This window comes from Heterodontus francisci, chromosome 10, assembly GCF_036365525.1.
Source record: "Heterodontus francisci isolate sHetFra1 chromosome 10, sHetFra1.hap1, whole genome shotgun sequence".
Classification (NCBI taxonomy): domain Eukaryota; kingdom Metazoa; phylum Chordata; class Chondrichthyes; order Heterodontiformes; family Heterodontidae; genus Heterodontus; species Heterodontus francisci.
In genome coordinates, this window is record NC_090380.1 from 32,241,244 (window position 1) to 32,268,280 (window position 27,037).

Here is a 27,037-nt window from a genome sequence, read left to right on the forward strand (position 1 = left end):
ATAGTAAGGTGTGCAAAACTATTGCAGTGCAACTGTAATCTTACTCAGATTTTACGCAGTTTTATATTTGCATATTGACTACTTGTTGTATATCTCTTGCCATAAAACCTAATTTTCCATTAATATTTTTATGGCCTTATCTACTTAAGATACTGCTTTCAATGTCTTGTGCATTGAAAACTAAGAGTCTTGCATTGATATGAAGAACCCAAGATGTCCCAAAGCACTTTCTAGCCAATGAAATACTTATAAAGTGTAGTCACTGTTGTAACGTAGAAAACGTGGCAGCTAATTTGCACACAACAAGCTCCTGCAAACAGCAATGTGATGACCAGATAATCCATTTTTGGTGTTGAGGGATAAATATTGGCCAGAATACTGGAAGTAATCCTACTGCTGTTCTTTGAATCAGTGCCATGGGATCTGATACATGCATCTGAGAGCGCGGGCGGAGCCTTTGTTTAAAGTCTCAACTGAAAGACAGCACCTCTGACAGTCCAGGACTCCTTCAGTAGTGCACTGGAATGTCAGCCTAGATTTTTATCACAAGTTTCTAGAGTGGGACTTGAACGCACGACCTTTTAACTCAGAGGGTGGAGTGCTCTCACTGAGTCATAGCTGATGCATTGAAACCCCCAAATCCCCTCTTCTATGTTATGCAGCCTTCCTCTGTCAAAAGTATAATATTATTTTGAACAAAATGAACCACCTGCAATTTCCCCATTTGCCTCTTTTTGCCCATTCCACCATTTTATCAGTCAGTATCTCCAAGCAGCTTTTTGTTGACCCTCAGTTATTAACTATGTCTCCTGTCATGCACAGAAGGAACCAGAATGAAATAAACAATGAAATGGAAGAATTACAAATTTAAAAAGTCAACTGAAGAAAACTACAACAACACAGACACTAATACAACAGTCAAAAGGAAGTAGCGGCCACATGACGCCTCCTGTACTGGAAATAAGCAAACCTGTCTGCCAAGGTGAACTCATTAACCGTGTCTGAAATAGCTCTGGGGACAACCCTTTTGAAATTTGAAGGAGCACTATTGCATATTAATGCTTCTTAATCGACATGAATGAATGAACAAAGGGTTGTAGAGACGCACTGACAGCTGAAGCAAAAGTGAATAGGAGTGAAGTAGCCACATCATAACAGAATGATACCCATCCAGGCATCAATAGATAGCCAGGGATTCCGCATCCTGGTCTCTTGTATGGTCACACCAGGGGAGAAGGCCAAGTGTCTCCTAAAAGAAACTTTAATGTGATGGATTTTCCCTTAAAAGGTAGCCCTCTAGAGAGGGGAGATCAAGCCATCACAGCCTATCCAACCAAGAGCTGTCTGAAAGATACAATCAAGCATGGAAGGAGCCCTGCTGCTAATTTTACACTTCAGCTTGCTGCAGCAGAGGATTTAAAGTGACGACCACCTCCAGTCTGAAGTTTTTAACTACCAGAAAATCTACAACACCTCAACAAGTTCAAGACTACAAACGCTGAGGCCTGCAGTTTTAGAAGAGATCATTCTCCTGAGAAAATTCAACGGGTTTGCTATAAACCACGCATGCCTATCTCTGAACTACGTCCTGCCCTTTTCTCTCTATCTGTATTGTGTATGTGTATGTGAGGGGTTGCGATCATTTCGGAAGTAGTGTAAAAATAGTTATATTTTTAACCTATGAGAAAACTACCATTTGTGTGTTTATTTGACCGTAAAAAAATCTAGACTAACCATTTTTAACAAACGCAATGTGGTCAGTTGGGAGGTGAGCCGGGAGGACCACCCACACCCCTTTCCACCTGTTTTCGTATTTTTGTATTTTTAGTATTGTTTGCAGATTTGGACGCCACTTCCTCTAGCCCTTGATTCAAATCGCTGATGTACAAGATGAGATGTGAAGGCTTGATTTATATATTTGATGTGTAACTATATTAAGTGCTTAAACTAAAATGGCTTGGTGCTACGAAGGCACAGTTCTCATACTAGTGGTGGGGTGGTGAGAAGTAGCAGCCCACCTTCACAATTTCCATTGCTCCCACATCCTAACCCCAGCTTACCATTGCCCCGTTCTCTCTATCTTGACTGATTTCAGAATCAGCTTTTAAGTTCTGCGTAAGATAATAGCACTGTAAAGAATCAAAAAGTTGATATTCAGATCAGGGCTGAGAATCTGGCTCATGCATATAATCTGAGACATACAGTTTACAATTACAGGAAGAAAAAAAGAGAGACTTTTATTTATATAGCACCTTTCATGACCACCAGATGCTTCAAAGCTTTACAGCCATTGATGTATTTTTGGAGTGCAGTCACTGTTGTAGGAAAAGAGCATAAGTATACTAAGAACTCGATACTGTAACTAAGACAGATTTCCAAGTTCAGGGCAGAGGGGGGACTCTTGAAAAAAATTTACAGATGGGAGAGGAGGAATTCATGAAGGCTCTCAGACCACCCTCCCCGGCCCTTCAACTCCCGACATCACTGGACTGTCAGCACCACTATATGCTACACCCTCCCCAACTTGTCCTGAATCCTCCGCTTCTTGCTAATTGCCCCAGATATTTGCACTCAACTTCCAGTATTGGTAGTACTTGATTGACCCCAGCCCTCCATACTTTTTTCATCTCTGTACCACCTACACGTGTGCACTTTCTTCCTCAGTGTTCCCAGAGCTTTGGTTCTTAAATCCATCTTCCACCTCCTGTCACCTCCAGACCCCCAAAACACCAGCTCCAATGTATCTAGGTCTGAAGCCTCTCTTTCACTGTTTCCACCCAGTGGGATCCCTTCCGTAATACACTCACACCAAACAACTTCTTTGTCAATTGCGTTCACACATTGACATTGCTGTTCGAGTGCCCCCACACGCTGAGATTTTCCACCACCACTTCTATGTTCCCAAGGCAAAACTTCCAGTACTGCCAGACCCAGAATTACTTCTAAATCCAACCCCAACCCATCCCCCTCAAAAAAAAAATTATCACTGAACCTGGACCATCGTTCTATCCCCTACAAACCATATGAAAGCCCCCAGCGCTCCTGTATATGGGAATAGTGTTCTACCATCTTTCATTGGATTCTGGGTGCTGTATTTTTAGGAAAAGACCTTTGTTGACCGATACAACGAATATAATTTGCACAAAAAATTGGTTATACATAATTTGAACTTAAAATTACTGGTAGCATTTCATGTTAAGTTGTAGGATGTGATGTTTTAAAAGGATAGAGCATAATAAGATGAAGCAACATTGTGAAGGTGGAATAAAAACAAGAAACGCTGGAAACACTCAGCAGGTCTGGCAGCATCTGTGAAGAGAGAAGCAGAGCCAACATTTCAGGTCAGTGACCCTTCTTCAGAAATGGACTCCACCCTACCTCATTCTTCAGTCCTCTCTTCCCCTCCACTTCCCCCACCCAATTCTATTCTTCGTTCCTTTCCTCCCCCCCCCCCCCCCACCCCCCCAAAAAAAAAACCTGGAACCCCAATTGCCCCAGTGCCCAGTCAGCAGGTTTGCTCTCTAAGTCACAATTTCTTGACACCACCTCCCCCAACCCACCCCCCCCCCCCATCCTGAGTCAATCATTGCCTGTTGAGCATTTTCAAACATCCTGAAGTTGTGAAAGGTGCCATATAAATACAAGTCCTTTCTTTCTTTCTTTCTATATTGGTCAGTCTGCTGTTGTACAAGTTAGAGGTATAGTTGATGGTGGACTTTATTACAATTGCGTTAATTCTTAATGTTACAGAGGGACAAAGGTTGGGGTTGGATAGTTGGTAGGTGTGAAGGTGGTGTTGGATCGTTGTTGAAATAACTAGTCAGGAGTTTGTGCATGTTATTGTTTACTTTCTGATGACTGTGAAGTTAAATATACCAGAATAGTTCTTTTTAAAAGTAGCTTATTCATTGTAGTCGCAGCCTTCATTATAGTTGCTACCCAGAATCTCCCAGAAAGACCCTTTCAGGCAGGACTCCTAGCAATACATTAAATACTGCCTGCTGGTTTACTTTATAATCAAGTCTAACTTTATTTATTTTTGCAATGGAGAATTCAGAAGCATATAATCAGCCTACATGAACTTGCAATTTGATTTATTGTGCAGTTTTGCCAAACATAACCATGGCAGCCTTGTAATTATTACAGATGTAAACTGAAGGTGAGCTTGCTTAGAGTCTGGGAAATAACTGCAGGCAAATACAGTTAAAAATTTCTAGCACAAGGAAGTTTGTCCAATCAAGCGATAATGCCTGGGCAGAGAAATGCTGCTTTAAGGATTTCTAAAATACATAGGTGTGTGGTGAAGTTAATTGTATTTGAGATTTATTTTGCAATATTAAATGTAAATTTAATTTTTAGACATTTAATTTTAGTGGCTTAAAAAGCAGCATAGCTTGCCAAAATATATTGGAGCAAAAGCTTTTGTGGTTTGATTGATCTTGTGCTTGCTTGTAGTTTTGAAGAAAATTGAGCAATACAGTTGCTTGATTTTGTACAGATTTCTCTTTGTGAAGTGACAATCTTTGGTGTGCTATGTAAGTGGAACTCCTTTCGTTTGGGCATGGTTGATTTCATATGCTAGATTCAAAATTTTGATTTTTATGAATTGAAAACATGGCAGAAAAATTGTGTGTATTCCACACAGAACTTCACTGTTAAGTTTTTGTACTTCATTTTTCTCAGATATTTGGGACCAGGCTTCAGTTCTAGTAGGTGAACTCTCATTTCCTTGGTTCCACAGAACATTTTCATTTGCCCAGATATCGAGGTAAGTTTGCAGCATGCTATGGAGTTACTTGTATTCCTGGACTCAATTTTGTCAGAGTAAATGTAACATTTTTGACCAAACATTTAAGCCAACATACTTGGAATCCAAACTGATGTTGATTAGTAAACAATGGCGAGATTGTGGCATAAAATCTCAAGTATTTTGTGCATAGTGATGGAATGATTCCTGGAGAGGCACAAACTGCTGTCATCAAGACTGCAATGTTTGTGTTTCTGTGGCTTTGAAACAATGGAAAAACTCTAGTAGGGTGTCAGTCAGTTATAATGGCCAATCATTGACAAGCACCCTGGGCTGTCCACACAGATTGTGCCAATTCAGTGCTGATGGCTGGTCATGCAGGCTTAATTGAATAATTAGAACCACAGTTCTGAAGGTGGGTTTAATTTAGACCGCCTTTGTGATTGGCAGCTCAGTAGGCCAAACTCACCGTAGCTTCACATAGTCCCCAGGGTACCTGTTGGATGACATGGGCTTGCTCTTTTTATCTCTCACTCACTTAAACATGCAAAGACACAAACCTGAACAGTCTACAGCAGAAAATGGGATCAGTTAGCACTAATTAATTTGAAAATGGGTTTTGCTTAGAGCTTCAGTTACGTTGTGCCGTTATCTTTCAATGAGTTTAGGAAATGGATAAATTTCTCTGAAAGCTAGTCTTTTAGTTCTTGCATTTTAAGTGAATTAAACCAATTTTGTAGTTGTGCCATGTCCTCATGCTGCGAAGTTGAGAATGCAGGTGATGGCATGTGTGACATTACTTGAGCTGGCTTCAAGTGTTCATTGATCCTCGGGTCATAGTATCGTTTAACTAGATACAGGGCATTACTCCAGGTGTAGAGGATGTGAGGCCTGCTTCTGAGAAAGATTGGTGGTGTGGCACATGCTAGAATATCTGGCTTAAAACCAGAAAATTATGTGATGTGCCCAGGGAATGAACCAAGAACCCTATTAAGTTTATTTCAGCTGTTGATTTTATTACATGGCCTCACATGAACCTTCTTTTCTAGCGAAGACATCTGATTTGTGCTACATTTGATTTTAACTTGGACTTTTATGGCCAAAAGAGTTTATTTAAAAAAAAAGTGAGTAGTAGCAGTAACAAAACATACATTATGTAGTAGATAATTCTGAATAGTTCACGACTGTGTTGTTAGGACCTAAATATTCTTGCACAGCATTCTTTCTCTGTGTCTGTGAAAGCCATCTGGTGTAACAAACTCTTTGAAGGCTTCAAACAGACCATCCAATCAGAACCAGGCAGGATAGTAGATAACTTTAAGAAGTAGTGGACTAAACAGATATGAATTGTTAAAGTGAAAAAAAACCCACCAATTACACTTTTGCAAACTGAATAAAATATATAACGTTAGTCCAGTTAAACCTGGGTGAAATTTTTTGATTGAACATGATTAATGTACAGTGACACAAATCACTATGATGCTAAATCTGAGGGGAAAAAAGTGTTAATTTGGTCACAGGTGCAAGGCATGCCAAATGCACGACCTAATCATCGATTTGTATGAAGTGAAAGCCTATTAGTAAAATGAGGTTGGACTTTTCGTAAGCGCAATGAATTCATAATACCATGCCTTGGTTAATGTGTGCATGTATACTAACATGAGATTGGTAGTTTCTTCAATAATTTGTGCAGCCTACTGCACACAAGAAATAGGAGCAGGAGTAGATCATATGGCCCATCAAGCCTGCTCCGCCATTCAAAAAGATCATGGCTGATCTTGGGATTCAAATCCATTTTCCCACCTGCTTTGCACATCCCTTGATTCCCTGAGAGACCAAAAATCTGTCTCAGCCTTAAATGTATTCAACAATGGAGAATCCACAACCCTCTGGGGTAAATAACTCCAAAGATTTGGAACCCTTTAGGTGAGGTCTTTCTCCTAATCTCAGTACTAAATGATCGGCCCCATATCCTGCATCTGTGTCCCCGTGTTTTAGATTCCCCGTGCAGTGGTAATAATCTCTGTATCTACCCTATTCAGCCCCTTCCGAATCTTGTGTGTTTCAATGAGATCATTTCTCATTTGTCTAAACTCCAGAGAATACAGGCGCAATTTACTGAGCTTCTTATCATAGGATAACCCCCTCAGCCCAGGTACCAATCTAGTGAACCTTCGTTGCACCGCCTCCAGTGCAAGTATATCCTTTCTTAAATGTGGAGACCAAAACTTCTCACAGTACCCCAGATGTGGTCTCACCAAAACCTTGTACAATTGTAGCAATACTTCCTTACTCCTGTTCTCCAAACCCCTTGCAATAAAGGTCAACATGCCATTTGCCTTCCTAATTGCTTGAAGTACCTGCATGTTAACTTTCTGCATTCCTTGTACAAGCACAACCAAGTCTGTGAATAGCAACACAAAGTTCCACACCTTTTTTAAAAAAAAAAATTCTGCTTTTCTATTCTTACGACCAAAGTGAATAGCTTCACACTTCCCTACATTATACTCCATCTGCCATCTTGTTGCCTGCTCACTTAACCAGTCTATATCTCTTTGCAGCCTCTCTGTGTCCTCCCCACAACTTACCTTTCCACCTACCTTTGGATCATCAGCAAACATCGATACATTGCTCTCTGTCTCTTCATCTAAGTCATTAATATATGTTGTAAAAAGCTGAGGCTCCAGCTCTGATCCTTGCAGCACTCCGCTATTTACTGCCTGCCAACTTGAAAATGCCCAGTTTATGCCCACTCTTTGCTTCCTGTCTGTTAACCAATCTATCCATGCTAATATATTGCCCCCAACTCCATGAGCCCTTATCTTGCTTTTTAACCTTTTGTGTGGCACCTTATCTAATGCCTTTTGGCAATCCAGGTATACGACCTCTATTGGTTCCCCTTTATCTAGCCTATTAGTTACATCCTGAAAAAACTCTTAACAGATTTGTCAAATAGGATTTCCCTTTAGTAAAACCATGTTGACTTGTTCTAATTATACTGTGCTTTTCTAAGTGCATTGCTAAGAATTCCTTAATAATAGATTCCAGCATTTTCCCAATGACTGATAGGCTAACTGGTCTATAGATCCCTGTTTTCTCTCTCCCTCCTTTCTTGAAAAGCGGTGTAACATTTGCCAACATCCAATCTGATGGGACTGTTCCTGAATCTAAGGAATTTTGGAAAATCATAGCTAGTGCATCCACTATCTCTGCAGCTATCTCTTTTAGAGCCCTCGGGTGCAGGCCATCTGGTTCTGGAGATTTGCCAGATTTTAGTCCCTGAAATTTCACCAATACCTCTCTGCTGATATGGATTTCCTTAATTTCCTCAGTCTTTTTAGCCCTTAGGATACTGGCTATTTCTGTTGTGTCTTCTACTGTGAAGACGGACCCAAAATATTTGTTCATTTGGCATGTGCAAAGAATTTTTCATGGCCATGACCAGTGATGTTGGCAGAAAGTGTTCTTTTTTCAATTCAAAACAGTACTTCACAAGGTTACTGTTAGTAATTCAGTGTTAAGACAGCTTGATAAAATCGGTATTGCTATCAGGCCTGTGATTGCTGTGCCTGTTTATGATGTCATTTGAAGTCTTTGGAATTATTACCCTCTTCTCCACTGCCAGTCTTGCATTCTGCATTTGACTCTCATCTGTCTATATTATACAGTAAAGCACATTGGTTGTCTTAGTCCATTTTTATGTCCCTGGTAAGCAGCAGTTCTTGCATATGAATTAAATCTCAATGTGATGACTTTGGCATATGCTATCAAATAAAGTAATACCACAAGTTAAACTTTACACGTCGCTAGTAAATCTTCATTGATACTTATGGGTAGATTGGGACCTACAGTGCAATTTCAGATTTCCAGCAGCTACAGTATTTTGCATTTGTAGTATTGTGCAATTTTTTATATTCACTTTTTTTTTCAATCATCGCAAAAGAGTCAGCCATTGCTACAATAGCGCAAATTTATTCAAGAAGTAGTTCACATTGGACACAAGGTCAAAATATTACACAACTGGTACCGAAAGACTTGTGGTATTACAGATATTATGTTTGATACTATTTGCCGGCACAAACTTGCTGGGTGTTACTTTGTGTCATTGTTGTGAGACACAAAAAGGCATTGTTTTGATTTTTAATCCTTTAATTCTGCTCCAGTGCTTGAATTTTAAAAAAAAACTTCACTCACAGAAATGATATCCTTGTTGAACTCTATGCTGTAAATGTTGTTCTGTTTGTTTGAGAGGTACCCAGCCACTGAATTCAAATACAAACATTTTGCATGGTTTGTTCACATGTCTAATTGACATTTTAAAAAAAATTAAATTTGCCAATGTTACGGAGCTCTGATAATTAGGGGATGCTTATCATTTTTAAATCACTTGCGATTTGATCAGAAACCTTTAGGAAAAATGTTGCTTGATTCAAATCACGTGCAAGTAAATGTGCACCTGAAGTCACCCCCAGGAGCAGGAAGTACTCAGCTTCCAAGGCCTAGGTGAAATTTCGAAAAGTAGAACTTCATCAAAGGAGGGTAGGCCTGTCTGGAGGAGATTTATTATTGGTATTTCTAACATGAAATGACCTGAGGTAAAGTTGGTTTAATTAATGCACATGATGTGGGCATCATTAGCAAGGCAAGCATTTATTGCCCATCCTTAATTGCCCTTGAGAAGGTGGTGAGCTTCAGTACATATGAAGTTACTCCCATAGTCCTATTAGGCAGGGAGTTCTAGGATTTTGATCCAGCAACGATGAAACGACGGCAGTATATTCCCAAATCAGCATGGTGTACAACTTGTAGGGGAACGTTGAGGTCGTAGTGTTCTCATACACCTGTTGCCATTGTCTTTCTATGTGGCAGAGGTCCTGAGTTTGGGAGGTGCTTTAGAAGAAGCATTGGTGAGTTGCTGTCGTGCATCTTGATATGGTACACGCAGCAACTACTGGGTGCCGGTGATGAGGCAGTGAATATTTAAGGTGGTGGATGGAATACTGATCAAATGAGTTGCTTTGTCCTCGGTGTTGAACTTGAGTGTTACTGGAGCTGCATTCATCCAAACAAGTGGAGAGTATTAGATCACACTTCAAACTTGTGCCTTTTGGATGGTGAAAAGACTCAGGAGTCACTTGCTGCATAATGCTCTGTCTCTGACCTGTTCTTGTAGCTACATAGAAAAAAAAGAGTATGATGCATGACAGGTGAATTCTTCAAGTGAGAACCAGGTCGAATACAATACGTAGGGTCCTACCAATTTCATGGCCGTGAAAAATGCATCACGGACTGTGAAATCTCGGGTCTTCTGTGAAATGGATCATTTTGCAAACTTGGTGCGTTTTATTCATTGACGCAAGACGCACTTTGCTGAATGCTGGGCATGTTGCGAACATAGCAAGTTTTAGTGATTGACACAAGGCTCACCTTGCTGATTGGTGGATGAGGGAGGGCCTGCAGTGCAAATTTGAGAGAAAGTCTCCAGTATTAGCAGAAAAGTGAATTCCAGAATGAGCAAATCAAAAATGGCCACAAACGTTCGTACAGCATGTCGAGTGAGAATTTGGAAGCCAAATTCTGCATGCCAATGCTGGAATACTGTTTTAGTACAAGCTGCAATGTTTCATTGGATCACGCACAGTGGGCAACGGTTCAGCTCCACTTAGAGTCCGAAAGCCATCGCGGCAGAAAGAGAGCATCCGACACCACGCTGCAAGAAAACGAACACGCTAGAAAACGAGCAACAATTTCATCTCTTTTTTTAAAAAGTCGACAGAGAGCTCAGAAAATAGTCAGTTGTTTACGACGGAACTTGTGGATGCTTTTGCAAGCGTCAAAATACCATTGGAAAAACTTGATCACCCGAAGCTGCGGGTATTCGTTCAATGTAATGTGCAAATAAACTACAACAGGACTACCTACTGAAGGTTTTTGCTACACATGGAGAGGCGATGCAGTCTCAGATTTAATACATTTGAGTCTTTTGCAGTTATTTGTGATGAGTCCACCGATGAGCAAGACAACTACATGCTGCGTGTTGGTTTTATGCCCGGTAAGGCCAAAGGTGTACGGTCAGTAAAGTTAATAGTACTAGCAGACTCCGTCCACGTAGAAGCCGTTAATTACACCACAGTTTCCCAAGTGATCAAAACCGTTTCAAAATATGGTGCAGATTTCAACAAAGTGTCAGCTTTCATTAGTGACAGTGTCACTGGGCTAGTAATCCAGAGCCCAGGCTGTTGCCCTGGGGACACGGGTACAAATCTCACCACGTCAGATGGTGAAATTTGAGTTCAGTTAATAAATCTGGAATTAAAAAGCTAGTCTAATGGTGACCATTAAACCATTGCCAATTGTTAAAAAACCCATCTGGTTCACTCATGTCTCGCCTATATGTGACTCCAGACCCAAAGCAATATGGTTGACTCTTAAATGCCCTCTGAAATGGCTGCGCAAGCGACTCAGTTCAAGGGCAATTAGGGATGGGCAATAAATGCTGACTTAGCGACGCCCACATCCCACAATGAATAAAAAAAAACTGCAACTTAAATGACAAAATCTGTCAAATCTGTGCTGCAAGGTGTAATGTTTAATGCTGTCCATATTACAGGTGTCACAAGAGCTTTGTTTTTTTTTATTGAAAGTTAAGAATTCTGTGTGCTTCTAAAAACTGAGAAAAAGGATTTTCTGTGAACATTGAATGCTGAAACTTGGTGTTTGAACTGAGTGCAGACTAGAAGGCACCTGTTTCCAAGCAGCTCAACAGGGAAATGACAGGAGGATTTATGCATGTCATATGACTTATTGTTTGGGTTTGAGTTTCAGTTTTGCAGTGTGAAAATACCAGGGAGCTGGAAGCAGCTAGCAGTGATCTGGCTGGGACCTTTGCAGACCAGAGAAAAGACCTACTCTCTGAGAAAGATATGCCTCTCTTGGAAAAAGAATTCTGACATTTGAGGTGTGGCTGTGGTCTGCCTGGAGAGAGGAAAGACCGAGGAAAAGAGGAGTTGCTACACTCCGTGGAGGAACACTGTTTTGTAGAGAGGAAACCCTGCAATTTTCAAGGTAGCAGATTCCTATTGTCTCCAGTCTCTGAAAAATCTTCACATCAAGAGTGATTCCTGTTATCTCTTGTGTTTGGGAGATCCGGAAAGTTCAAGAAAGCTTGTATTGCTAGACTACTATTTCAAAACAAGCAGACCTGTTGCTACACACTTTGCTGAAAGATCTGTGTGACGCCTGCTGCAGACAAATTGCCTTGAGCGCCTACCCATCATAGACTGTTCATTAATCTCGCCTGGAGTGACTTGGAGTGGCATCTGCCTATTTGACTCTGGGGCACCTCACCGACTCAAATATCCTACCACAATGTGATAACCCCGTTATTTTATTATTTTTAAGCAGTTGTAAAGAGAAAAACCTTTTACCGCAGTTAACCAGTTTTTGAATGTGTATATGTGTGTGTGCACAAGGGTTAGGAAGAAGAAGGAATTATAACATCCTTTCATATATAGATTTATCTCATTATTGTTTAAGATTTAGTTTATTGATAAATAGTTAATTTTGTTCAAAGAAACCTGGTTTGGTGTGCTTTATTCTGGGGAAGAAATAGAGTGTTTGATTTGGCTATTTTCTGGTAGGTGGGAAATTTTACTAATAAGCTATGACCTGCGGAGTAGCGGGACTGAATTAACAGTGTATTACTCCTGCCTTGGTCATAACACATGTAATGCATTTATAATTTCTTTTGTCAGTGAGCTGTGGAAAAGCAATTTGGTAAAGTCAACAAACTGGTCAGCTACATTAAAACGATCTTCAAATGCTGCCCTATCTGGAAGCTTTGATACAGGCAACAGATTGCAAATGCAGCTGAAATGGCTGAAACTGGGGGAACAAAACATCTTTCTAGAGCCAGTAATAACACACTGGAATTGTTGGTTTTGCACAGTACAGTATCGTGTAGCTCACCTGAAATACTACTCAGACTTTGTCTAAGAAAAGCTCACACTGAAAACACAAGTTTTAATAGACATTGTAACCCTTTGAAACAATGCTTAGCTTATAGAGAGGTTTCAATTTGTTGTCAAGAATGCTACATGACTGATGAATTTAATCACTTGGTTTGAATCTCAACACGTCACAATCCACAAAGCTTACAATAAAGTAATGGATATACTGTCCTGGGCTGAAGCACAGTCAAACGAACAACACTGACGCTGAATTAAATGCCTGTGCTCAACAGGTGTTTTCTTGCATGGCAAAGAAGCTCAAACAATATTACTGCTATGGTGAAGAGTTAAGCGATGAAGAAAAAGCTACTCTGAGGTTTCAACAACCTTCTGTGGAGTTACTGAAAGCTGTGCATATCTTTGACCCTGTACAAATGCACCTGTTCATGATGGATTTAAACTCATTTGATTCCTGGCTTTGACCAGAACTCTATATAGGAAATTCCTGCATAAAAAGCATTGCAAAAGAAGCAGATTGTACTTTTCCTGAGCTGCAGTTTTGGAACTCCTGTGGAATGCAGAATCCCCAACCTTGCAAGGTTAGCACAGCGCCGTCTGACAATTCCAACAAACATTGGTTGCAGAAAGAGCTGTCTGTATACACGGACAAGTATTCACAGCGCAGAGACGGGGAATGATTTTGACCCAGAAACTCCATGCTCACGTTCAGCCACTGACCTGAGTGAGTAAATATTGTTTATAATTAGCTTTTTACAATAGTTTTTGCGCGCACAATAAATGTCATTTGAAACTAGAAACCTCCCTTGACTTTTTTTTTGTTTTAAATAGATCATATACATGGTTCATTGTGACCCCATGAAATCTAAAATTTAAATACGTGGAATAGTGAGATTCACTATTCTTAAAATGCTAGGACCGTGAAATTTATAAAATTTGACTGTGAAATTGGTAGGGCCCTAACATTAAGGTGAGAGGGGAAATAAGATTGGCAGAGAGAGAATGAGAATAGAATGGCAGTTAATATAAATGGGAACCCAAAAACCTTCCACCAGCATAGTCAGAGTTATACGGCACAGAAACAGGCCCTTCGGCCCATTGTGTCCGTACCGGCTATCAAGCACCTAACTATTCTAATCCCATTTTCCAGCATTTGGCCCATAGCCTTGTATCCTGTGGTGTTTCAAGTGCTCATCTAAATACTTATTAAATGTTGTGAAGGTTCCTGCCTCTACCACCTCTTCAGGCAGTGCATTCCAGATTCCAACCACCCTCTGGGTGAAAACATTTTTCCTCAAATCCCCTCTAAAACTCCTGCCCCTTAAATCTATGCCCCCTGGTTATTGATCCCTCTGCTAAGGGAAAAAGTTTCTTCCTATCAATGCCCCTCCAAATTTTGTATATCTCAATCATGTCCCCCCCCCCTCAGCCTCCTCTGCTCTAAGGAAAACAACCCGAGCCTTTTCAGTCTCTCTTCATAGCTGAAATGCTCCAGCCCAGGCAACATCCTGGTGAATCTCCTCTGCACCCTCTCCAGTACCATCACATCCTTCCTATAATGTGGTGGCCAGAACTGTACACAGTACTCCAGCACGTAAATAGACAGTGAGTACTTGGTGAGTACTTTGTATCAGTGATTACTAAAGAAGAGGATGCTGTCAAAATATTGATGTGAGTGGAGATAATGGATGGGGTGAAAATTGAGAGGCAGGAGGTACTGAAAAGGCTGGCTACACTCGGTAGATAAGTCACCTGGTTCGGATGGCTTGCACTGAAAGTTGCTGAAGTGGGGGTTGAGATAGCTGAAGGATTTACCATAATCTTCCAGTCTTCCCTAAATTCAGGAGAGGTGCCAGAGGATTGGAGAACAACTACAGGCCAATCAGTATAACATCAGTGGTGGATAAGGTGTTAGAAACAATAATCAGGGACAAAATGAACAGGCACTTGAGAGGTTTGAGTTAATTAAGGAGAACACGGAATTTGTGAAAGGCAGATCATGCTTGACTAATCTAATTGAATTTTTTGACCAAGTAACAGAAGGTTGATGTTGGGAATGCAATGCAAGTTGTCTATTTAGATTTTAAGGAAGCATTTGGCAAAGTACCACATAAAAGACTGGTTGACAAAATTGAGGCTCATGGAATAGGAGGGTCAGTGTCCAATTGGATTAAAAGGTTGGCTTAAGGGCAGAAAACAGCAAGTCATGGTAAATGGTTATTTTTCAGACTGGAGGTTGGTAGCCGGTCGTAGCCCCCAAGGGTCAGTGCTAGGACCACTGCTTTTTTTGCGATATGTAAATGACTTGGATATTAGAATACAGAGTAAAATTTCAACGTTTTCCTCTGATACCAAACTTGGAGGAGCAGCAAACAGTGAGGATGTTGCAAATCGACTGCAACAGGACATAGGCGAGCAGAATGGGCAGACAAGTGGCAGATGGAATTTAATACAGAGAAATGTGAGGTGATGCATTTTGGCAGAAGGAATGGGAAAAGTCTTATAGACTTAATGGTGCAGTTCTAGAGAGTGCCAGGACAGAGGGACCTGGGATGCATGTGCATCGATATTTGAATGTTGCAGGACTTTTGGAGAGAGTGGTCAGCAAAAACATATGGGATCTTGGGTTTCATAAACTGACACATTAAGTACAAAAGCTGGTACGTTATTCTGAACCTTTATAAAGCTCTGGTTAGCACAACTTGAGTATTGTGTCCAGTTCTGCTCACCACACTTCAAGAAGGATGTGAGGGTCCTTGAGAGGGTGCAGAGGAGGTTTATGAAAATGGTTCCTGGGATGAGGGATTTTCACTGCAAGGTTTGCTTGGAGAAGCTGGGTCTGTTCTCTTTAGAGCAAAGGAGATTGAGGGGAGATTTGATAGAGGTGTACAAGATGATGACAGGCGGACAAGCCATTAGCTGATGGTACAAGGACTAGGGGGCACAGATTGACGGTTTTGGGCAAGAGATGTGGAGGGTATGTGAGGAAAAACTGTTATCCAGCGAGTGTTAATGACCTGGAACTTGCTGCTAATGAGGGTGGTGGAGGCAGAGGCAATTGATTGTAAAAGGAAATTGGGATGGGCATTTGAAGGAAATAAACTTGAAGGTTGTGGGGATCGAGCAGGGGAATGGGAATGACTCCATTGCTGTATGGAGAGCTGGCATGGACTCAATGGGCTGAATAGCTGCCTCCTGTGCCATAGCTGACTTTATTTAGCCCCCCAAGCCTATTCCACCGTTCCATTAGATCCTGGCGGATCTACTACCTAATTCCATATAGGTTAAAGCGGGGATATCCCTTAAATTCTTTAGTTAATTTTAAATGAGATTAATATATTTTTGTTAACAGTTGATCGAGCAACAATTGCAATTTGCAAAAGACAGCTTCCAACTTCTACCTTCCTTCATATGTAGAAGCGTTCCTGAAAGGTCTGGCTCTAGGTTTTAGACTATGTCCCTTTTTGTCCTAGGCTTCCCAACTAGTGGAAGTTGTTTTACTCTGTTACCCTGAATGACCGATCAAATAACCCCTTAACCTTCTAAATTCCAGAGAATGCAATCTTAGTTCGTGTAATCTTGCTTCATAATTTAACCCATGGAATGCAGTTATCATTCTGGTAAATCAATGCTGCACTCCCTCCAAGGCCAATATATCTATCTCGAAGTTTGTAGCCCAGAATCGCTCACAGTACCCAGTCGTGGCCTCGTTAGGGCTTTATATAGCTGAAATATGACTTCTACCCGCATGTATTCCAGTCCTCTAGATATACAGCTTGTATGCCGTGAGCCTTTTTGATTGTTTTCTGTTCCTGTTCATTTGCATTTTTAATCTATGTATTTGGACCCCCCCAAGTTTCTATTAATTTCTTAGCAATTTTATGTTTTCATCTACGTAGCTTACAATGCTGTCTATCTTTGTGTCATTGACAAATTTGGATATGAGACATTCTTTTTCATCACCGATGTCATTAATAAATGGCTGCTTTTGCTGACAACGCAACCACTAGGCGGCGCAGTATTTTCACATATGCAAATGCATGTTCTTCAACTGGAACGTCAGTGTCTGCGACGTTCAGGCAGCTGCCAGGCTTAAAGATGGCACTGCTCAATTTATCATAGGAAATGCTTAGGGCTAGATTGTTCTAGCAAACTAACAGTACATTAAGTTGGATGGAATCCCAGTAATATTCTACAATGTAGTTATAGGATACTAACTGTAATCCTCAGGTCCATTTAATATTCTAGTAATCCTATTGTATACAAAAGGAATTTTATGATTGAATTTCCATTGGAAGATAGTGAATTGTCACCCCGATCAAAGATCGGTCACAGTATAAAATGTGCTGCCAATTCGTTATTGTAATTCATTTATATGACTGACCAGGACTGATTTCATAGAGTCAGAGTCGTACAGCATAGAAACAGGCCCTTCGGCACACCGAGTCCATGCCGACCGTAATGCCCATCTAGACTAATCCCACCTGCCTGCATTAATTCCATATCCCTCTATGCCTTACTCATTCAAGTACCTGTCCAGATGCCTCTTAAATGTCGCTACTGTTCCTGCCTCCACCACCACCTCAGGCAGCTCATTCCAGATACCCACTATTCTTTGTGTGAGAAATTTACCCCTTTGATCCCCTTTAAACCTCCTCCCTCTCAGCTTAAATCTATGCCCTCTAGTTTTAGTCACGCCTACCATGGGAAACAGACTCTGGCTATCTACCCTATCTATGCCTCTCATAATTTTATATACCTCTATCATGTCCCCTCTCAGCCTCCTTCGCTCCAGGGAAAACAGACCCAACCTATCCAAACTCTCTTCATAACTCAAGCCCTCCAGACCAGGCAACATCCTTGTGAATCTTTTCTGCACCCTCTCTAGCTTAATCACATCTTTCCTGTAGTGTGGCGACCAGAACTGCACACAGTACTCCAAATGCGGCCTAACCAACGTTATGTACAACTGTAACATGACGTCCCAACTCTTGTACTCAATGCCTCGGCCGATGAAGGCAAGCATGCCATAAGCCTCCTTCACCACCCTGTCTGCCTGTGTTGCCACTTTCAGGGAACTATGTACTTGCACCCCAAGGTGTCTCTGCTCAACAACACTCCCCAGGGCCCTGCCAGTCACTGAATTTGTCCTGCCCTGGTTTAACTTCCCAAAATGCATCACTTCACACTGGTCTGCGTTAAATTTCATTTGCCACTCCCTTGCCTGCTTTCCCAGTTGATCTATATCCTGTTGTAACCTTAGACAACCTTTTTCACTGTCCACTGTACCACCAATTTTGGTGTCATCAGCAAACTTACTAATCATGCCCCTTATATTCACATCCAAATCATTAATATATATGACAAACAACAGAGGGCCCAGCACCGATCCCTGCAGCACACCACTGGTCACTGGCCTCCAATCTGAAAAACAACCCTCCACTACCACCCTTTTCCTCCTATCACCAAGCCAATTTTGTATCCAATTTGCTAGCTCACCCTGGATCCCATGTGTTCGAACCTTCAGGACCAGCCTACCATGCAGAACCTTGTCACAGGCCTTGCTAAAGTCCATGTAGACAACGTCCATCACCCTGCCCTCATCAATCCTCTTGGTCACCTCCTTGAAAAACTCAAATCAAATTTGTGAGACATGATTTCCCACGCACAAAGCCATGCTGACTATCCCTAATCAGACCATGCTTTTCCAGATGCATATAAATCCTGTCTCTCAGAATCCCTTCCAACAACTTTCCCACCACTGATGTAAGGCTCACCGGCCTGTAGTTCCCTGACTTATCCCTGCTGCCCTTCTTAAATAAATACCCAACATTAGCTATCCTCCAGTCTTCCGGTATCTCACCCGTTGCTAACGATGATACAAAAATCTCTGCCAGGGCCCCAGCAATCTCCTCCCTTGCTTCCCACAGCATCCTAGGATACACCTGGTCAGGCCCTGGGGATTTATCCACCTTAATGCGCTTCAAAACCTCCAACACACCTCCTTTTGTAATGTTAATATGCTCCAGGATATCGGTGTTCCCTCCCTTGAACTTACTCACTTCCATGACCACCTCCACGGTAAATACGGACGAGAAATATTCATTTAAGACCTCGCCCATTTCCCGTGGCTCCACACATAGATTACCACACTGATCCTTAAGAGGACCTACTCTTTCCCTAGCTACCCTTTTACTCTTAATATACTTATAGAATCTTTTAGGATTCTCCTTTATCTTGCCTGCCAGGGAAATCACATGGCCCTTTTCGCCCTCCTAATTTCCTTCTTAAGTGTACTCCTACATCCCCTATATCCTTCGAGGGACTCGCTCGATCCCAGCTGCCTATACCTGATATATGCCTCCTTCTTTGTCCTGACCAGACCTTCAATATCCCTCATCAACCAAGGTTCCCTAAACTTGCCAGCCTTGCCCTTCTATCCAACAGCAACATGCCGGCCCTGAACTCTTCCTATCTCACTTTTAAAAGTCTCCCACTTGCCAGATGTCCCTTTACCCGTAAACAGCCTCTCCCATTCAACTTTTGAGAGTTCTTGTCTGACGCCATCGAAATTAGCCTTTCCCCAATTTAGGACTTCAACCTGAGGACCAGTCCTATCCTTTTCCATAACTATCTTGAAGCTAATAGAGTTATGGTCACTGGTTCCAAAGTGCTCTCCCACTGACACATCAACCACCTGCCCATCCTCATTTTCTAAGAGGAGGTCAAGTGTAGCCCCTTCTCTAGTAGGGCCATCCACATACTGCTTCAGAAAACTATCCTGGACACACTTAACAAATTCTTCCCCATCTAGTCCCTTAGCACTAAGGCAGTCCCAGTCAATATTAGGGAAGTTAAAATCACCTGCAATTACAACCCTATAATTCCTACACCTATCTGTGATTTCCCTACATATATACTGCTCCAACTCCCTCTGACTATTGGGGGGCCTATCGTATAATCCCATCGAAGTGATCACCCCTTTCTTATTTCTAAGTTCTACCCATATGGCCTCGCTGGACGGTCCCCCCAGGATATCCTTTTTAAGTACTGCCGTGATGTCCTCCCTAATCAATAGTGCAACTCCCCCTCCTCTCTCACCTCCATCTCTGTCACGCCCAAAAGATCGGTACCCTGGAACATTGAGCTGCCAGTCCTGCCCATCCCTCAACCACGTTTCTGTAATAGCTATAATATCACAATCCCATGTACTGATCCATGCTCTGAGTTCATCTGCCTTAACTGTAAGGCTTCTTGCCTTAAAGTAAATGCAGTTTAGCCTACCAGACCTTCCACACTCCCTGTCCTGCCCCTGCCCGGCCTGCCTACTGGGCTTGCTTGCTTTTAACCTCTATATCTGCCTCGAGTATCTCATCTGAGAGACTACTACTTTGGGTCCCAACCCCCTGCAAGACTAATTTAAACCCTCTCGAGTAGTGCTAGCAAACCTCCCCGCAAGGATATTGGTCCCCCTGCAGTTTAGATGCAACCCGTCCTTGTACAGGTCACCTCTGCACCAGAAGAGATCCCAATGATCCAAGTAGCTGAAGCCCTCCCACCTGCACCAGCTCTTCAGCCACGCATTCATTTGCCTAATCCTCCTATTCCTACCCTCACTAGCACGTGGCACAGGGAGTAATGCTGAGATTACAACCCTCGAGGTCCTGCTTTTTAACCTTCTGCCTAACTTCCTATATTCACTTTGCAGGACCTCATCTCTTTTCCTGCCTATGTCGTTAGTACCAATATGGACCACGACCTCTGGCTGCTCACCCTCCCCTTTCAGAATGTCCTTCAGCCGCTCCGAGACATCCTTGACCCTAGCACCTGGGAGGCAACATACCATCCTGGAGTCTCGTTTGTGGCCACAGAAACGCCTATTTGCACCCCTTACGATAGAATCCCCTATCACTATAGCTCTTCCACCCCTTTTCCTCCCCTTCTGTGCAGCAGAGCCGCATTCACCCGAACGCAGGTACTTGCCCCCGTCCCACTGGCTGCTTTCCCCCCACTCGGCAACTCGCTTTCTCCCCCTCCTCCCCACCGAGCACTCTCCCCCTTCAGCCGCTCGCTCTAGACCTCGTTGCTCCCCCCTCTGACCAATTGTTCCACACTCTCGCCACCATGGTTGCTCGCTCCCCGCTCCCCCACCTGCCCCCGGCGCTAGCTTTAGGCCGCACCGCTTCCCTCCTCTTGGCTACTCGCTGCCTCTTTGATCAGTCACCATGCGCTGCCTGAAGAAGCAAGGCGGGCTGCAAGGAGTGACGCAAGAGTGAGTGGCTGAGGAAGCCAGCAGCGTGGCCGAGAGCTGGCGGGTTGTGGGGGGGGGTGGGGAGTGAGCGGCCCTTAGTCCTGGCAAGGTGTAGCTGCGCATATGCACAGCATGGCGCACTCTGATGATGTCAGCAGGCTGCCGCGTGGTCCGGAATCACTTTGTTAAAATTTATAGTTGAGGCTCCAACACAGATCCTTGCCAGACAGCACGAGTCACATCCTGACAATTAGAGTACCTGCTCATAATCCCTACTCTGTGTCTTCTGCCAGTCAGCCAATTTCCTAAGTAGGTCAATAATTTGCTTTCAATTTGATAAGCTTCAACTTTAGCTAACAGTCTCTTGTGCAAGACTTTTTCAAATACCTTCTTGAAGTCCATATAGGTAACATCCGTAGACACTACCTTGTCTTGCACTTTTGTCACCTGTTCAAAAAATTCAATCTGATTAGACAGGCATATTTACCATTTGTGAATTCTTGCTGGCCATCTGATCAGCTGAAAAGTTTAGTCACCCTATTCTTAATTATAGTGTCTCATATTTTCCTGATAACAGATGTTTGGCTAACTGGTATATAATTCCCTGGTGGTCCCCTCTCACCTGTGACATGCCCAATTTTCCAATCTAAAGGAATGGTTCCCAAATTGACAGAACTTTGAAAGATTATAATTAAGAAATCTGCAATGTTCTTACCTACTTCCTTTAAAACCCTCGGATGGATATCATCTGATGCTGGGGATTTGTCACTCTTCAGTGATATTTTCTTCATTACTGTCATTTTGCTTATGTTAGCTTTGGTGAGTCCCTACTCCTGATACAATATTGCTTTCCTTGGAGTTCCTGGCATGTTGACCTCTTCCTCAACTGTAAGTACTGGCACAAAGTCATTATTCAATGTATCCGCCATTTTCTTCCTAACATTGACAATATGACATCAGTTTTCAAGAGGCCCACGTTACTCCTGACCACCCCCTCTTTAATATAGTTTTTTTTAAAAATTGTGTTGATTTCGATACCCTTTGCAAATTTCTTTTCATACTCTCTCACTCTTACTATCTGCTTTGTCCCTCCTGTTGTTCTTGTATTGTTCCCATTCACCAGGATCTGTTTTTTTTTATTGCATTATTGTATGCTTTTTTCTTTTAATTTCATGTCTCATTTCTTTATAGAATCATAAAATGTTCACAGCACTTTGGGTTTACTTTTTTTCAGCCTTTCCTGGTTTTTTACTCTTTAGTCATCCATGGCTTTGTTGGGCAAGTATAGCTGTTGCCCCTTAGGGATATAAATTGGTTTGGTATCACATTAAATTATTTTTTGAACACCTCCCACTGGCCTTCTGTCATTTTACCCATGAACAGATTTGCCCAGTTTAATGTCTCTGTCTCCTCTCATTGAAGTCAGCCTGATCTAAATCTGGAATGTTAGCAGCTGTTTTCTCCCTTTCCAGCATTTGGTTAAACTAGATCATATTGTGATTGCTATTAGATGAATGTTCAATGATCATTAGGCTGTTAACTAAATCTGGCTTATTACTCATTATTAAACCTAAAATGGCATGCTCCTCTTGTTGGCTGTGGGACATATTTTTGCAGAAATCTATCCTGGACACATTGCAAATATTCAGTATTTTTCTGATGTGCTAATTTACTGGTCCCAATCTCTCTGAAAGTTAACATATTCCATTAAAACCAGTCTGACTTTGTATAATGCAGAGATTAGACAATCGTGTAGCAGCCTACCAGTTCACAACTGCTACCAGTAGGCCCGTACGCAACTCCCACTACATTCTTAAATCCTTTTCTGTTTCTTCTACCCAATAAGTCTCCTCTGCCTGCTTACTTCTCATTATGTCCTCTCATCAAAGTGATTTCATTCTTAATCACTAAGGCTACTCTTACCCCTCTACCATTTTCCTGTCTTTCGTGTAGACCTTACAACCTCGTATATTTCCCAGTCCTGACTGCCTTGCAGCCACGTCTCAGCAATGGTTACCATGTCACGCCCTCCAAATTGAAGTTGCGCCTGCAATTCATCCAATTTGTTCCCTATATTCTGTGCGTTTGTATAAAGAGGACATTGGGCCACACATCCTCACCCGTTCTTCTGCTCTGATCTTTTGCTCATGTTCTTTATTTCTGTCCCTCTTGGTTTAACTACTTTACATCTTTTAGTTTTCCCTTCACCTATATTGCCTGAAGCACAATTTCTGATTTATAGTTCCAAAACAAAAGAAAGGGAAGAGAGTAGACAATTATTTATATTACTTTTCCACCTGAACCTGCCTCTCTCTCTCTCCCTCTCTCTCTCTCTCGCTCGCTCTCTCGCTCTCAGTCTCTCTCTCCCCATTTACTCCTTCAAAGTCCTTGTGACCAACCTGCTTAACTATCTGCTTGGACCCTCATCCCTGCCCGGTTCAGATGGAGCCCATCCCAAGAGTACAATTCCTTTCTGTCCCAATATTGGTGCCAGTGTCCCATAAAATGGAACCTCTCTTTCCGCGCCACTCCTTTTTAGCCATGGGTTCATCCCCAATCTGCTTAACCCTAAGCCAATTTGCACGTGGCTCAATAATAATTCAGAAATGATAACCCTTGAGAGCCTTTGTTTTAGTTGAGTTTCTGGTACTCTCCAAATAGACCCTCTTGCCTACTCTTCCCTATGTTGTTGGTCCTATTATGGATCACAGTGAATGGATCCTTTCCTGCCCTGTCCAATATCCTTTCAAGCTAGTTCAAGATTTGTCTCACCCTGGCACCAGGTGGACATACCATGTGGTACTTTTTGATCCTGCTCACAAAGGATGCTATCTGTCCCCCAAATTATTTGATCCCCTTTAACTACCACATTACGCTTCCCCTACTCTTCCTCCTCTCTCCACTTTGGACAACCTCCTAATTCAAGGTGCCATAGTCTGCATTCTGGCTCTGTGCTTCTGACAGTCTTTATCCTTATTCTCACAGGCAGCAAGTACACTGTATCTTTTGGATAGAATCAGTTTCTGCGTATCATCTTTCTCTGTCTCACCTGGGTTCCCATTACTTTGCACACTATTAACCTCCCTAACTCTTAACCTGCATCTCTGTGAGGTGTGATTGAAGACTGGATCCAAATATCCAGCTACTTCTCCCTCCTTTATGTGTAGAGAATGTTTCCAACTCTCACTCCAACTTAATAACTCTGAGCCGGAGAGATTTGGGATGATGACATTGAGTGCAGATGTGTTTGCTCGGGACTATCTCGCTGTCCACAAACTTCCCCATACTGCATCCAGATACACAACTTTCTCTTCCATATCGGCAATAATTGTGCGCGGTTTTAATCTTGTAGATTGGGCAAATTAAATTGGCAAAGGTAACCTTGAGCACAAGTTCATGGTGTATTCAAGACTGTTTTTTTAGAATAATGCGTTGTGGCACCAACCAGGGAACAGGCCTGGTAATATGTAATGAAACAGGATTCATTAACCATCTCATAATGAAAGATCCTCTAGGAAAGAGTTCACATAACAGAATTTCACATTCAGTTTGAGGGTGAGAGACTTGGTCTGAAACTAGTGTCTTAAATTTAAACTTAATGCAAATTGGCATAGGGCAAATAAGATTAGAGAAATTAATGCGCGACTCAAAGACTGGTGTGATAGAAGTGGGTTCTGGTTTGTGGGGCAGTGGCAGCAGTAGTGGGGAAAGTGGTGGCTGTACTGTTGGGATGGTCTACAGCTGAACCATGCTGGGGTCGGTGTTCTAGTGAGCCGCATAACTACGGAAGTAGAGAGAGTTTTAAACTGAATAGTGGGGGCAAGGGATCAAAATGGGCAGGCTGTCTTACGAGGAAAGATTGGACAGACTCGGTTTGTATCCACTGGAATTTAGAAGAGTAAGAGGCGACTTGATCGAAACATATAAGATCCTGATGGGTCTTGACGGTGGATGTGGAAAGGATGTTTCCCCTTGTGGGAGAATCTAGAACTAAGGGTCACTGTTTAAAAATAAGGGGTCGCCCACTTAAGACAAGAGATGAGGAGAAATTTTTTCCCTGAGGGTCGTGAGTCTTTGGCATTCTCTTCCTCAAAAGGCAGTGGAAGAACAGTCTTTGAATATTTTTAAGGCAAAGGTAGATAGATTCTTGATAAGGAAAGGGGTGGAAGGTTATCGGGGTAGGTGGAAATGTGGAGTAATCAGTTCAGCCATGGGGCCGAGTGGCCTACTCCTGCTCCTAATTTTTGTGTTAGTATGAAAAAAAGCTGTTTTTAAAAAAAAAAGTCAAGGCATGTAAGAACCATGTTTTTATTGTGGGGATAAAAGGCAAATCATTGTGCTGCACCTTGCGGTTTTAAATCATTATTTTAACTGAAAACATAATCGTGCTCTAAAGAAACCTGCTTAAGTGTCATCACTGCAGCATGGTTTTCAATAATGCCTTAGGCTCGAGGAACAGGTTGTTTAGTTGCAACCATTATTGTTGTTTCCAGTACAGGTTAGACGATAATATATTCTGAACGTGCTACTAGGAGCTTTTTTAATCACGAGGATCAGTAGCCCAAAAAATTCATAATTCTACGCATCTTAAGTTAAAATTTGTCATAAAGATGACTTTACTGACAAAAATATAACGCAAAATTCCAGTTATCGCAGGATAAGTTATAAAAACACAAACGTAAATCTTTCTTTCAGTTTTATATGTAAACTTCTTGATACTTTTTATTCAGTGTGGAAGCGTGCTGTTTTTCCATTAACTTAATCTAGTTCTCCATTTTTACATTTTCTTTTCGAACATGCTTATATATAATTTATGCAAATTGACGCATAAAACCTGAGGTGCATTTACTGCAGCTACAAAGAAAAAATAAAAAGACGCAAAAAACCTCAATGAGATAATTCAAAATTAGGTCTACTTTAATTTTGTTTTTTTAATGATACTGTCATGAAAATGTGCTATACTGAATGATGATTTTTAATCAGTTAAAAACTTAAATTCAACTTTTAACAGGAAATCTGACATCCTAAATTCAACTTTTATAAAGACTGCAGCTAAGATGGCCAATGCAATTTGCATTTAAATACCTCGCGTTCCAGGGGATTGAGGTGGGGACGTATGTCTGAACAAACTCTCATCCAGAAGAATGGCTTGGGCAGTTGAATGAATTATCTGGTATCACCCTCGTTAGCAACACATTCAAACATTAACCCTAGTGGAGACGAACCTCCAGGGGCTAATCATTGAAACAATAAGACCCAAGAGAGATTGAAATTCTTAGACTTGGATCTCATTAAAATGAGAGAGAATCATGTGACAGTTTCCCCACTCTATGAAACCTTGGAGTTTCTTTTGGACATACCAGATGAGCTTTGAGTGCTAATCAGTGCAGGACCTCAGTGGGGGTTGTCTCTCTCTCTCTTTCCTCCCCCGCCCCACCCCACCCTCTGGAGTTAATATTGTAAGTACTAAACCCTGCTGCGAACTGCAAAACATCCAAGACCATCATTACTGCAGCCAGAGACTCTGGGGAGAAAACCATCTACATCACTGTTTCCCAGAAAACCCTGAGCCAGATGGCCACCTCTACTGACCAGGAACTTCAAGACCATGAATTCAGCTGGAAGACAGCTGATTTACTAGATCCCATAGACTGTATATTATTTTTATTTGTTCTGGACTCTAATCCAACCAATCTATTCTTCTTCACTCTGTAACCTATTTGTGTACGTATGTGTGAAAGTTGGAGCGTAGTTCATTATTTTTACTTCGATCGGGTTTTGATTTTAAGCATAATAAACTAACCCTCTTGTTTAAACTTGAAGACCTGTCCGATTGGTTCTTTTATGCTGATAGCACCTAAAAGGGTCAAACATTCACTGAATTGGTAAGCACATTCACTGTTTAAAAGAAATAAACTCTGTTGCAGTCAGATAAGGAGAGGGACAAAAGTGAGCCTTTCTACCCCTCCTCACCTGATCGTAAGAATACATAAATTCAATACATGCATTTTATTCGTTATATATACAAGTTATGCATTCTATCAGAAACACTTGGCAATTTGCCATGTATTC

At 41.8% G+C, this 27,037-nt stretch overlaps 1 protein-coding gene across 5 annotated transcripts in view; it reads left to right on the forward strand.

Annotated features, from left to right (window-relative positions):
* The window catches only part of scml2 (Scm polycomb group protein like 2), a 204,282-nt gene that overhangs the window by 33,957 nt on the left and 143,288 nt on the right, over window positions 1-27,037 (forward strand). The window contains exon 2 of one of the 5 annotated variants that reach the window (XM_068040385.1): window positions 823-3,341. The exons of the other annotated variants lie outside the window; for them this stretch is intronic. The gene's annotated coding sequence lies outside the window, so the exon portion shown is untranslated. The remainder of the gene's footprint in view (window positions 1-822; window positions 3,342-27,037) is intronic. 5 annotated transcript variants of the gene reach the window in all.